We start from the raw sequence: 6,281 nt of genomic DNA, 5'->3' as shown, positions 1-6,281 counted from the left end.
GTGGGGGAGGGGTGTAGTCATGAGAGCAGGGTGGGGGGGCTGTGAGGAGGGGTAGGAAGGGAAAGTGGAGTATGTGTTGGTTGGGGGCCGACAACAGATGAATCATGTGGGGGATGGGCAGGGGCTACAGTGTCAATTCTGTTGAAGAACAGGTTAAGTTCGTTGGCCCTGTCCACACTGCCTTCAGCTCCTCTGTTGCTAGTTGCTAGCACCCAGGGCATGCCCTTTTCTCACTGTTACCGTCAGGTAGGAGGTACAGAAGCCTGAAGACACACACTCAGTGATTCAGGAACAGCTTCTTCCCCTCTGCCATCCAATTCTAAATGGACATTGAAGCTTTGGACACTACCTCACTTTTTTAAATATAAAATATTTCTGTGTTTGCACATTTTTTAAATAATCTATTCAATATATATATAATTGATTTACTTGTTTATGTATTATTATGTTTTATTTTATTTATTATTATTATTATCTCTCTGCTAGATTATGTATTGCATTGAACTGCTGCTAAGTTAACAAATTTCACGTCACATGCTGGTGATAATAAACCTGATTCTGATTCTGATTCAGGATGTTACAGTCTCACTAAATTTCACATCTTCACCACCTGCTTCCTCTGGGACTGGGAGAAAAATGCAATGTGAATTTTAAATTTTAAATGTCACAATTGCTGTATGATCTATGGACCAATGGTTGTGTTCAGTGGCAGGGAAAATAAAGCCTTAGTATTTCCTGATGCCGTCAAGGTTTGTACAACGACCTGCAGCATTATTTTTCTTCAGAAATAAGTTCTATCCAATCAAGTTTTCTCATCAGCATTAGAGGCTTGTTATCTCTCCGCTGATTAGATGGAGAACTTTCCACCCTTTTCAGTTTTGGAACTAGATGCTCCAGCTATCACTGTTATGCAAGTTGAACACTCTTAAGAAGATCAATACAGATAAAACTTGAATTTACAAGTGATTGGTTTGTAGAATTCTGTGATATTAAGAGGTACATTGGATTGAAGCACAGAACACAGCTTACACCTATTCTGTGATCCTGCATCTGGCACAAGTTAGTGTGGTAGCACTTGAAAGTGTCGCGTAATGTCAGCGTTGCTATGTTTGTACCGATTTCTGAGGTTTTCATAAGTAGTCTGCCTTCATCTGTTTTCTGACATCAAAACACTTTCATTTAATTTCAAATGATTTCCCCTCATTTTCTCACCACCAGGCTTACCACCATCACCTAAACCTCATTTGAGACTGAATAGCGCAAATCCAATTTCTGAAAAAAACCCCTCATTAACCACATGCTGTACACAGTGTCCCAGTTAGCAGATCTACTGCCTTAGAGTTCCAGTAATTCAGGTTCAATTCTGACCTGTCTGTGTGGAATTTGCACCTTCTCCCTGTGATTGTGCAGAATTTCTATGGTGCTCCTACATCCCAAGGGTGAGGGAGGGCATAGCTTAAGCAGCCACTGTAAATTACACTATCTGCATAAAATCAGGGGTGAAAAGAATTGATGCTGATATGCAAGAGGATTAATAGCTGATGGTTGACATGGACTCAGTGGAGTGATGGACCTATTTCTATGCCATATGACTATGACGAGAAGCTAGACTGGACTGCCAACACAGATGCCTTGTGCAGGAAGGCACAGAGTCGACTGTACTTCCTAAGAAGGTTGGCGTCATTCAATGTCTGTAGTGAGATGCTGAAGATGTTCTATAGGTCAGTTGTGGAGAGCGCCCTCTTCTTTGTGGTGGCGTGTTGGGGAGGAAGCATTAAGAAGAGGGACGCCTCACGTCTTAATAAGCTGGTAAGGAAGGCGGGCTCTGTCGTGGGCAAAGTACTGGAGAGTTTAACATTGGTAGCTGAGCGAAGGGTGCTGAGTAGGCTACGGTCAATTATGGATAACTCTGAACATCCTCTACATAGCACCATCCAGAGACAGAGAAGCAGTTTCAGCGACAGGTTACTATCGATACAATGCTCCTCAGACAGGATGAAGAGGTCAATACTCCCCAATGCCATTAGGCTTTACAATTCTACCGCCAGGACTTAAGAACTTTTTAAAAGCTATTATTAATGCTTTTTGAGATAGTGATTTAGATGCATATCATATTTTTTACTGAGTTAAGTATTGTATGTAATTAGTTTTGCTACAACAAGTGTATGGGACATTGGAAAAAAAGTTGAATTTCCCCATGGGGATGAATAAAGTATCTATCTATCTATCTATCTATCTATCAAGGTGTCTAGTGAGAGTAAAAGGGAGATTGTGTTGCTCAACGTATGATCATGGTTCTCAGTGGTTTGCTGACAAATGGCAAAATAGCAGATGAAAGAATTTACCTATTGTACCAGGCACATAGCAAATAATGTTTGCCAAATCAATATTGAATGAGAAATTAGTGTAGTTTACGTCTAAAAATTATGGTTATTACTGCAGGCTAGAATAGATGTAATAGTGCTTATCAATTAGTCATAGTCATAAAAAAGTATAGAACAGAAGAAGTCCTGTATTAGAACCATAGTCCTCCACACCCCTCTCATCCATGTACCTATCCAAACTTCTCTTAAATGTTGAAATCAAGCTTGCATGCACCACTTGTACTGGCAGCTCATCCAACATTTAAATTGTTACCAGATTTTATTGTTGATTTTGCTGTGAATACTAATGGTCCAGTGAGATAAAGATTTAGTAGCCCCTAGAGATGGGTGCAACCACATTTACTTATCAATTGTAACAGATTTGAACACTGCTGACCCAGGGAGTTTCAATTGGATCATGTTTTTTATACCCCTCCCCTACATTTAAAATTCATTTTGAGTTATTCATATGTTATTCAGTTATGTAATTGGAGCCAATTTCAGCTGGACCAGCAGCTGTCGGTCTGCAGTTGACCGACAAACCAGAAAAAAACATATTGAAAAGTAATATGGCAGAATGAACAGGGATTTATGAAAAATAAATCAAGCTTGTCTAATCTATTGTAAATCCTTTGAGGAGATATCTAGAAAAGCAAAGGAAAGGGAACCAGTAGATATGATATGTTTGGATTTTCCAAAGGTTTTCAATACATCTCACACAGGAATAAGTGTACTGAATGAAGTTAGAACCTGTGGTCATGGAGCTAATGTGAATTGAGAGCTGATTAATGGATGGTGAACGAAGACTAGAACTAAATAGGTCCTTGATGTTGGCAGTGATGTATCATGGGTCTGTGCTTGAGTTCCCAACTATTCATAATTTATACTGATAATTTAGCTCGGAATACCAGTGGTAATCATTTCTCAATTTACTGATGGCACAAAACGAAATGAGTGGTGATAAAAATGAAAAGCTTTCAAGGACTTGTAGATGATCTAAGCGCGTGGACAGATTGAGTACAATGTGAAAAAATGAGAAGAAAAAAATGTAGAAAAGCAGAAATGCTAAGCATTTTTTGAAAGGGTGAGGCATTAGAAAATGTTTGTGTCCCAGGGAACCTTGCTGTCCTGTTACAACCCTGAAAGTTGACATGCAAGTACAGCAGGCAATAGAAACGGTTAAGTTGCAAGTTTTTAGTTAGTTTTAATTGCAAGAGGATTCGAATCCCAGAATAAAAAAAATATTTTGTACAATATTATAGTGGTTATTATAGTGTGGTTCCTCGGATGGGATGACCTGTCTTTCATATAAGCAAAGATTGACTAGGCTGGGAGCCTGTTCTCTAGTTTGAGGTTTGACCTCAGTCACAGCTATGAAATTATGTGGGCTAGATGTAGGGAGGATGTTTCCACTGCCTAGGGAATGAGAACAAAAAGTAACAGTTTGAAAATAAGGAGTAGGTCATTTAGGCCTGAAATTGCTTTATTTAGCGGTGAATCTTTTTAATTCTCTGTCCTCTGGAGGCCTCTGAAGGCTGAGTCATAGAATGCATTTCAAATAAATTGTTTCATTTCTGTACATTACAGGCATTAAGAGAAATAGGGATAGGGCAGGAAATTGGTGCCTGAGGTGAATGACAAAGCAGGCTCAAGAAGCTAAATATCTGTTTCCCTTTCTTTCTCCTCCCACTCCCCCCCCCCCCCCCACTTTCTGCCTGCTCCAATATCCTCTGCCATTTCCTGTCTATTCCCAGCTTCAGTTATTTAACTCATTGTAATCTGTCCTTGGCCCAACACATTGATGCATCACAAAGAAGGCACACCAGATCTGTACTTCATTAGGAGTTTCAGAAGATTTGGAATGTCACCAAAAACTTTCAATTTTTATAGATGATGAAGTGGATGTGCTGTATATGCATTTTAGTAAAAATTTCAACAGGGTTCCACATGGTAGACTCGTTCAGAAACTTGGCTGTGTGGTTTCAGGAAATGGCTTGCTCACAGAAGGCGTAGGGTGGTTGTAGATGAAGTGTATTCTGTCTGGAGGTTGGCAACCAGTGGTGTTCCTCAGGAATCTGATCTGGGACCCCTGCTGTTTATGATTTTTATAAATGACTTGGATGAGGAAGTGGAAAGCTAAGTTTGCAGATGACACAAAGGTCGGTTGAGTTGTGGATAATCTAGAAGTTTTCATAGGCTGCAATGGGACATTGATAGGATGAAGAGCTGGACTGAGAAGTGGCAGATGGAGTTCAAGTGTGAAGTGATGCACTTTGGAAGGTTGGACTTGAAGGTACAGTAATAGGTTAATACCAGGATTCTTAGCAAGTGGAGAAACAGCAGGATCTTGGGGTGCACATCCAAAGTTGCCATGCAGGTTGATAGGCTGTTAGATTATTAGTCCAGGGGATTAAGTTTAAGAACTGTGAGGTGAAGTTGCAGCTTTATAAAACCCTGGTTAGACCACACTTGGAGTATTGAGTTCAGTTCTGGTAGCCTCATTATAGGAAGGATGGGGAAGCTTTAGAGTCTAACAGAGAGTGATTGTCTTAGTTATTTTTCTTGTGATTGCGAGACCCTATTGAATATTGTTAATGTGGAATGCTGCAAGTCTGATTCACTGATTTATAGACCTCAAGCTTCGATATTGCCAGTTTACAACCACCCAGGTTTGAGTTGTCAGAGTCAGTCCACTCCACTGGAGGTGGTGTGACGTGGCATCCAAGCTGGAGTCAGTGCTGCCCCCTATTGTTTGTTCAGGAGAAGACAAACTGAATTGTGTTCAATTGTAGATTGCTGCAACATTTCATGGACTCAGGATCTTGGACACTATTTGTGTGTGTGTGACTTAATTTACTGCTACCTTGTATGTGCTATATGCCCTTTGTTCTGTGAGTGACTGTTGGTTCTGTTTTGCATCTTGGCCCTGGAGTAACATCATTTCATTTGTCTGTATTCATGGGTATCAATGTATGGTTGAATAACAATTAAACTTGAACTTCCCAGGATACTGCCTGGATGAGAGTATGTCTTAGGAGGATAGCACGAGTGAGTTTGGGCTTTTCTCTTTGGAACAAAGGAGGATGAGAGGTGCCTTGTTACAGGTGTATAAGATAATGCGAGGCATAGTGGGACGGCCAGGTCAGAAATAGCTAATACGAGAGGGCATATTTTAAGATGATTGGAGCAAAGCAGAGGGAGGATATCAGAGGTAGGATTTATTTTTAATAGAGAGAATAGTGTGTGGTACGCACTGCTGGAGGTAATGGTAGAGGTGGGTACGTTGGGAAGATTTAAGAGACTCTTAGGTAGACATATGGACGAAAGAAAAATGGAGGGCTGTGTGGGAGGGATGGTTTAGCATCATGGGCTGTAGGGCCTGGACTGTGCTGTTATTTTCTGTGTTCTATGTATGCATTCTAGTTGGTTGCATTATAATCCGGTATGGAGGGTCCAATGCACAGGATTTCAAGAGGCTGTAGAGGGTTTTCTCAGCCTGCAAGATAGGATTCTCCTTTCTTGATATCACCATACACTGTCTTTTTGCAATTGATACTCATTTTTGCACTTTCTTCAACAACTGTATCAATTAAGTTTTGCCGTTCTTCCTCTATACTTGCAATTAACATAGTGTCATCCGCATTTCTGAAATTATTGATATGGACATCAAAAGAATAGGGATGGAAAAAGACATCTTTACGAGAATGAAGAATATACTGACCAACACTAAACTAGGCATGACAACCCACCTCAGAGTACTGAAATTTTACTTCTATCCAGTTATGTTATATGGCTCAGAATGTTGGACAACATCTAGCAACATGAGGAAATGAATTGAAGCAGCAGAGATGTGGTTTTTGAGGAGGGTGCAAAGAATATCATGGACGAAATGAATATCTAACGAGGATGTCATGAACA

This window comes from Hemitrygon akajei, chromosome 16, assembly GCF_048418815.1.
Source record: "Hemitrygon akajei chromosome 16, sHemAka1.3, whole genome shotgun sequence".
Lineage (NCBI taxonomy): Eukaryota > Metazoa > Chordata > Chondrichthyes > Myliobatiformes > Dasyatidae > Hemitrygon > Hemitrygon akajei.
This window is presented reverse-complemented; position numbering follows the sequence as displayed.